Genomic DNA, 8308 nt, shown 5'->3' with positions numbered 1-8308 from the left:
TAATGTATTTAATCAAAACTGAAATAAGTATTCTAGACATAAGGTTTGGTATCATTATATTTGGATTTTAATTTTTATAAGGGAATATAAAAATGGTGCAAAACTTTTCAGTTTGGTAAATTTTACCTATCCTGGGACGGGTATTCTTCAAATATATCCCTATATATATAAAATAAAATCATTTTTTCGCCTATGATTTTGACCTTAATAGGATTAAAAATCAGGACATTTCATGCAAATGTAATATGCACAAACTGCTGCACAATATCTGAGGTGTGTTATAGGCATATTACGTCTCCACTTCCTCGATAATCGTAGATTCCTGTATTTTTTCTGCTGAGAGTTTACTGCCACAATCAGTTAAAATCAATGGAAGTAGTAAAATCTTTTCTCTCTAATTAATTCTTGCTTCCCCCCGCTATATCCGTTTCCAGGATCATTCACAAGGGACAGTTATGAAGGAACACTGGTTTGGGTTTTCTTTACTTGGTAGTTGCTTAAAAAAACTGGAATGGAATTTTAACGTTCCTTTTCATTCAATGCTTTCTACTGGGTGATGCCATTTTTTTTCGCTTTATTTCGTTTTGTAGTTGCTTAAAAAACGAATGGAATTTTAATCTTCCTTTTCATTCTATGCTGGGTGAAATGCACTGTGGACTTAATCGAATCGAAGGGTTATTTATGCCATTTTTTTTTTTTTTTGCTTTTCGCTGTGTTTTTTGTTTCTGTTTTTCCGAACACGTTCATCATTTTTTCCCTTATTTTTGCCTTTTGTTTTTCCGATTTTTGTTTTTAAAGAAGTTTTGTTTGTTCGCTGTTTTTTTTTTTTTGTTTTGGTTTTCCGATTTTTTTAAGAAGTTTTACATCGTTTTTTCTTTAAATATTTAAACAGGGTTATCACTTCGCTTATTCTTTACTTTACCCCCCCCCCTTACACACACACACCTCCAAACAACCGGGCAGCGCCGAGTACCCCTGCTAGTTTATAAATTGACAAAATTGAATGGATACAAAATCAACTTAATAATTTGTTATTAAATTCAAAGGGTAAACCAGAAGAATTCCCCTCTTGATATCCGCAACAAACAGTGTCTGATCAGATCCAGCTTCTGATACTAAACTTCATCCGTAATATAATTTCAGGGTTGGTTGGTTGGTTGGTTGTTTATTTTATGGCGTATCAACCCTTTTCGGGTTATTTAATCCCGAATCCAAAGATTTTGGAGAAAAATTTTTTAATAGAATATATGTGTTGTTTTCAAGTCGGTTTCTATTTAACCCATAGCTGGAACCCTAACAGGTACTACCACTCCGGGTCAGAGTGGACCTGGGAGCAATGGTAATTAAAGGGTGGCTCCACACTCCCCAAAGCCTACAAGCTGGGGCCTCACCACTGGATATAGTTTAAGGTCATATCCAGAACCATAATTTCAGGGAAAGGGTTCAGTTTCCTCATTTTATTAAATTATTAATTTATCAAATTATTAATTTATTAATTTATTAAATTATTAAATTATTAAATTATCAAGTGAAAGTGTAGAATAGCTAACAAACATGTTAAGAATGGCTTTCCAAATAATAGCATTATTTCAGCATGGTCAGTAAACTGCAAAATATTATTTAGAAAACCATTCTTAACATAGGCCGGGGGTGGGGTTGTTAACTATTCTGTACTTTCAGCTAATAATTTAATAAAAATGAGTACAAAATCCCAAGAGTAAGCAAACAAAAACAAAAAGTTTTTCATATCAAGAACTAAATCCGATCAGACACCATTTGCTGTGGGCTTTGAATTGGAGATTTTTCTGGTTTGCCCAAGAATCATAAATTTTTTGTTATGGAGAATATGTCAAACTTTGGCCATTCTTACTCATAGATTGGAACAATAAAATTAGTGAAAATTTTGAAGTATTGAAATTAAAGTTTTTAACTACCAAATACCGTTTCGTTCACAGAAAAAAAACATTGTTCTTTTCTCTCTCTGACACACAAAGTACGTACAAAATGACTCTGAGTGAGTAAAAAAAATCTTCTCTCCAATCAAAGAAATTCTGGCTGTTTATCTGCTCAAATTCAATGCGTGCAAGTTAAAATGCTGTCGAATTTAAGCATATGTTGCCTTTTCATGTCCTATTGGTTGGGTTTCGAGTTTTGAGCGTCGCACACACCACCATTTGCCGCTTGTTTCCGTGACTGTTGTCACACTCCTCTCTGATCTCATAATCACACAGGCTGCATCCCGACCGTGGTCATCTTTGTTGGTTGCTTCTTTGCAATTGTAGGGCCTCTTCAGAACCGTGGACTTCATCAGGGGCACGTGTCTTCTACTCCTACCTCATGAGCATCTTCTGAGTCTGTTTCGCCATCGAGTATCAGACTTTGCGACCTGCTCACTGAGAATGTTGTGCTGTCGGAATCGTCTTCTGACAAGAATGCATGGTATCGGGGGCGCAGGTCCTTCATGTGTCGGGGCATCCCATTCACCAAGACGGACTGTGGACTGATTATCTTGGTTACCCGAGCCTGGCCAAATCTCGTGATACCATGACTCTCTGGTGCCTTCATCCATGCATAGTCTCCAATTTGGTATGGACTATGTTCGAGGCCTGCTACTGGTAGCATAATATCGATTCCTTTCACCCGGACCTTGTACCGGTATATGACATTGGCTGGTGAGGTCAAAGATGACTTGTGTTTTGTACCAGTAGACCGCCTCTGGTATGGAGCAGTGCATCTTAGCTGCAATTTGTTTCATGGTGCGATGGCATTGCTCTGCTATGCTGTTTCCGGCCAGGGTACATGCACAGCAAAATCTCAAGAATGCACTGTTTATATGCTCAAATTCAACACGTGCAAATTAAAACAGAGTTGTTGTCACAAAAATAACTGTTGTCACAAACGTATTGCTGTTTTTAAGTTTGGATTAATCTAAACTAAATTCTCTTAAATTCTTGTACATTTTTCTAAAAATGACTTTTTTTTTCTTAAGCAGACATATTTTCATTTATCATCTATAGTATTCAGTGGGCCATTTTCAGCATATGTGTTATAGGTTGGCCATCCCTAACCTAAAGTCTAAAGTGAGGCTATTGTCTTTCATTTTCAACATAGCAATGTTAATGTTTATGTAAAAAATTGAAAAGTCTGTTTAAGAATAAACAACATAAGAAAAATTGCTGCTTGATAAAAATTTTTAAATGTCAAAAAGGTAACCGTATCATATTTCAGCAAATTTGCACAAATCATCACACATCGTTTAAACGTTGCGGAAGATTACAATATTGATTTTGTCTGTGTAAAGAAATAGTTTCAATCCATTAAGTTACAGATTATCTAAATTTTTTAAACTAATTTTTGAAATGTAACCACTAAAAATGGGTTAGAATACACAAATTGAAAAAAAAAAAAACGACTTATAAATAGGACACTGGGTACATGTGATATATTTTAGAAATTAAAAATAACTATACATTCATGATAAAATTTGCATATTATAATAAGGGGCAACACAGTTCACATAAAGAGTTACATTGTACTTTTCGCAAAAAGTTAGTGGCTTGCTATCACAAGACTCATTTGTATAAGTTCATGTATCATTGAACAAATAAAATTTTAGCAAATTTTACAAGAATTTTTAAGAGTTCCAACAACTCTCAGAGAGAAGTTGATGAAAATGGGTTTTATTCTGAGTAATTATGCAGTAAGCAGTATTCTTATATATTATCTATTATTTTTACAAATTTAAAAAAGAAATTATTTAATGTCATATTTATAGGATAGTGAAATCTCATGAGTTAAATATAAACTCCCATTAAAATTATGTTAATATTTCTGTCGGTTACTGTAACATTTTTACTAATATTGTTAGAAAAGTTATGAATCCGTGTATGTTTTACTGTCCACAGTCCTTCGAAAAAATGTTAAAAAAATACAAATATATGACAAATAAATGTTGTCAAAGGCAAAATAAGTTACTCTTCTACCTAACTGAGTAGGTTTTTAGTATTTTTACTTACTGTAAAATGTTTATTTGGCTAAAAAAATCAAGCAAGTTCAAAGGGTACACAACCATAAGAAAAAAATGGCCGCATAATAAATACATTGTAGCTACTTTTTCTTGTGATCGCGTATCCTTTGAATTTGTTTTTCCAGCCGATTAAACATTTTACATTTTAGTAAAAATACTAAAAAAAACTTACCAAGTTGGGTAGAAGAGTAACTTATCTTGCCTTTGGTAACATTTATTTGTTATATATTTGAGTTTGTGACCACTTTTTCGAAGGACTGTGGACAGTAAAACATACCCATGAATCTTACCTCTGGATATGTTAAATAGTAGAGTAGGCAAGACTCTCAAGCCTTGGTTGTGCAACTCATCTAGAAGAAAAAATCTGGAATAATACGAGTTTTTCTGTTTTTCCCGATATTGCTCCCGATCGTCATTGAGTTCTCTTTACCATTGGATATAAGTAATGCCAGTTCAAGAGAAGTGTGACTGAGTATTGTGAATGTGCAATCCTTACCTCATTATGAATTTAAAATGTAGGTAACATTACAGGGGGTATCCATTGTTTCTCCAAACTGAAAAAAAGTCAACAAAAGAGAAGTAAACAAAATAAAAATGACAGTCCATGGGAGATAACTCGTATACACATAATAGGCACAAAGAGAATAACTTAATTCCGTATCTTTTGATTTATTTGTTCATAAAATAATTATTTTTATCATTTTTAAACGTGTTATTTTATTTAATAATAATTTTTTTCCTCAAATTTCTAATTATTTGTAATAATAAAAATAGCATTAAAATTATCATTCAAATTATAAAAGTATTTTTTACCCAAGCTATATGTAAGAATTTACTTAAAAGAAATCGCAGTTCATAATTGTGTGAAATATTGAAATGTTAAGTGTCGGTCGTAATTTACTTGAGGAATTTTGGAATAAACGGTAAAAATTCAATGCAAACCTAAAATATTTAAGTTAAATAAACTGCAAAATATGGCGTCTTTACAAGACGAAAAAGAAAAAAAAATGATAGGAGTGGATAGATTATCTCCCTTGTATTGAAACCATACTAATTTTGTAAAAGAAAAATGTCTACTACTTAAGCGAAATAAGCAATCCTTACACAAAATTAGTAAATACTAACAGGGAGATCCGACATTGTCCGGGATTAAATGAGGATCAACAAATGTTCTACCCTTCCATACTTTTATTGTCATTGAAATCTGTGAATTTGCTCATTTTTCAATAAAAGTCATCTAAACTTCAGCCCCTGTCCCATCGACGAAATGTTGCATCCCTCTGCCTTTTCTACAAGTACTTTAACGGTGAATGCTCTGACGAACTGCAAGCACTTGTGCCCCCTCGACGTAAATACCCCCGACAAACCCGACAAGCAGCTAAATCCCACCTCTACACAATAGAGATCCTTAGATGTAAGAGAGCCTTCTACTCCAGTAGTTTCTTCCCCAGGACAGACAGCTAGATTTTGGAATTTCCTGCCGGGTCCCTGCTTCCCCAACTGTACTGACATGCAGAAGTTCAAGTGCAACATGAACCGATATCTTGCTGCCCAACTTCTTACACAGTACCCCCTGATGCCTAATTCTCTGATAGTAGCCCCCTACACCAAAGTGGCAATGTGCCTTGTTTGGGGTGAAAATATTATATTATATTATATTAAAAAAAAATTAAAAAAAAAAAAAAGATTGTCTGCTCTAATTGGGGACCCATTGTGGTGCACCAGAAGGAAGCTTCACATGCCTTCCACAGTGACTTACTCCACAATCCATTGTAGTTTAATTGCACTGTAGAGAACCTACTGTTGAATTCATAAAATTATTTTCATATAATGGGTTTAAAATACAAAAGTCAAGTATCATGATTCAATTGTGCTTTAAACAGAAACATTCATTTCAAATACACCCCTAATTCTAATCAAAGAATCTACTGTTAATTTTATATGCCAGGGAAGGGAAAACGTTTACAAGTTTGTAATTTGAAAAAGTATATATCATCTTTTTTTTTTCTACACAGTGGTCACCACTTATCAAGGCCCAGAAGCCACTCAGGGATAAGGGTTATTGCAAGTACATTACGTTAGTGTGGAGATTTGATGAAGTGTTTACTTAAGGGGGCGGTTCATTAGGAATTTGTTAACGTTGGACTTGAACACATCCAAGTTGTAGTCAGGTGGGAAGTAGGCAGACGGAACAGAGTTCCACAGGCGTGCAGTTCTAAGAAAGAAGCTTTGTTCATGGAATCCACGTTTTGATTTAGGCACAGATAAAGAGTGGGGGAAATTTTTCACAGTGGATTAGGCTAGACGGGTGTTTTTCGTGAAAGATTGGCGAGGGGGGACCAGAGATTGGAGTTCAGACGAGCACCTGCCATGGAAATAACGATAAAACAAGGATAGGCTCGCAACGTCTCTTCTGTGGGAGAGAGGTTGCAGGGTAGAGAAAAGGGCATCCCCCACTAAGCCACGAAGTATCCCATCCTCTAAAAATAAGATTCTACTTTTTTAGGTGATTATGTGTGAGCATACTAAAAATAAAAATAAACAATTATTTTAGAATTTAGATTGGAGGGGTAAGGTGTTCATATAAATTTAACATTTCTGTAAACATTATCCAACAAACTTATGAGAAAAAAACATTTGCGGAAATGTTGCAGTCTGCAATGGATTTTATCTTATCGTGTTTTATGGATTGCTTTATGTGCATACATTTGAATATTAAAAGTTCTCTATTTGATTTGGATTATATCTTTTTTATTGGCTTGGATCTTACGATCGTACCTCTGTTTTTATTCATTTAACTCAACTACACCATGGAATATCCGTTTTTAATCTTGGCTTCTGTTAGGCTTTTCATGCCAGCTTTTTAGTTTTTCAATCTCTGTGCTGAATTGCAAAAATTATGATTACTTATGATTTTTAATTTGTTAAAAACATTTCCTCTGATGATGAGATGAGTCATTTAGTAAAAATCCATGGATTAAGGAAAAAACTTTAAATTTTTGTATTCCTTGTTTGAATAACAATAAATTTGTTGTAAACTTTTTAATTTACTGAATTTAATTCCAAATTCTCATTCATATATATATATATATATATATATATATATATATATTTGAAAATTTTTCAGGGGTTACAGAATTTAATTATGGCTAACTAACATAATGATTTAAAAAAAAAAATGAAAATAAAGTTTAGCTAACCAGGTTTAATTCCTCGGGCAACAGAGCTAAATCGAGGAAAATACGATTTTAAAAAGTCATGAATATGACGGGGGGGGGGGGGACGAAAAATAAATGGGGGGAAAATTACATAGAGACTAAATTAGACCCTAAAAGATCTTTTTGCTTGCAAAAAGAAGGTCTTAAAGACTTAATAAAAATAGTCTCTAGAATTTTTAAATGAAAGGGTGAATGCGACTTACTCAAGATCGTAAACATGTCAGCACTGAAATTCGTGGCACACGCATGGTTATTTATAAGGTGATCGCAAATCGCAGAACCATACGTATTATTCAGAACATCCGAGGTTGAAAATTTGCATAACGAACCTTTGATGGTACATGTTGTAACAATGGTTACCCTTTAGATATTGTTGAAATTACTATTAATAAGAAAATTTCTAATTTTTACAAACCTGAAGAAATCATAGTTAATAGATGTTCTGTTTACCTACGTCTACCTTGGCTAGGTAATATCAGTGACTGATTTGCTAAGCAATGTGCAATGGTGTTATTTTGCATCAAATCCACATGTTTTTTCAACCAAACCTATGTTGTTGTCCATTTGCAAAGATGTTCTTACCCACCCCCCACCATAATAATTCTATTATTTATTTATTTAAATGTAGTTGCAGTGCGCACTATGTTGGGCGAACATCGCAAAGATTAGATTTCCGTTTGAAACAACATGTACCATCAAGGATTATTACAATTCGCGTCATTATTATTTCTAATAATTATATTTTGTTCTCCGTATTATTTTTCTTGTTATGTTGGTCACTTTTTTTATTAATTTTGTTATTATTTTCTTTTTTATTGCTCCCAATTAATATTTTATTATTATGTGCTTTAATTATCATCTCTAAATTTTAACAGCAACTATAGGACAGTTTTTTATTAAAGATTTCACCCAATAGGGTTTGTTATAAGGGAAATATTTTTCTCTAAAATTTATGAACTTTTTTTTACCGATTTTGGTTTTTACCATTTGCTTATAGGGTGGAGTATACCAAATTATATTTCTTTTTCATTTGTCTTATTATAACTATTGGTGTTCTGTTGTT

The sequence above is a fragment of the Euprymna scolopes genome, chromosome 16 (assembly GCF_053919585.1).
Source record: "Euprymna scolopes isolate OS-2025 chromosome 16, ASM5391958v1, whole genome shotgun sequence".
In the NCBI taxonomy this organism is placed as follows: Eukaryota; Metazoa; Mollusca; class Cephalopoda; order Sepiida; family Sepiolidae; genus Euprymna; species Euprymna scolopes.
Note: the sequence above shows the minus strand (reverse complement) of the source record.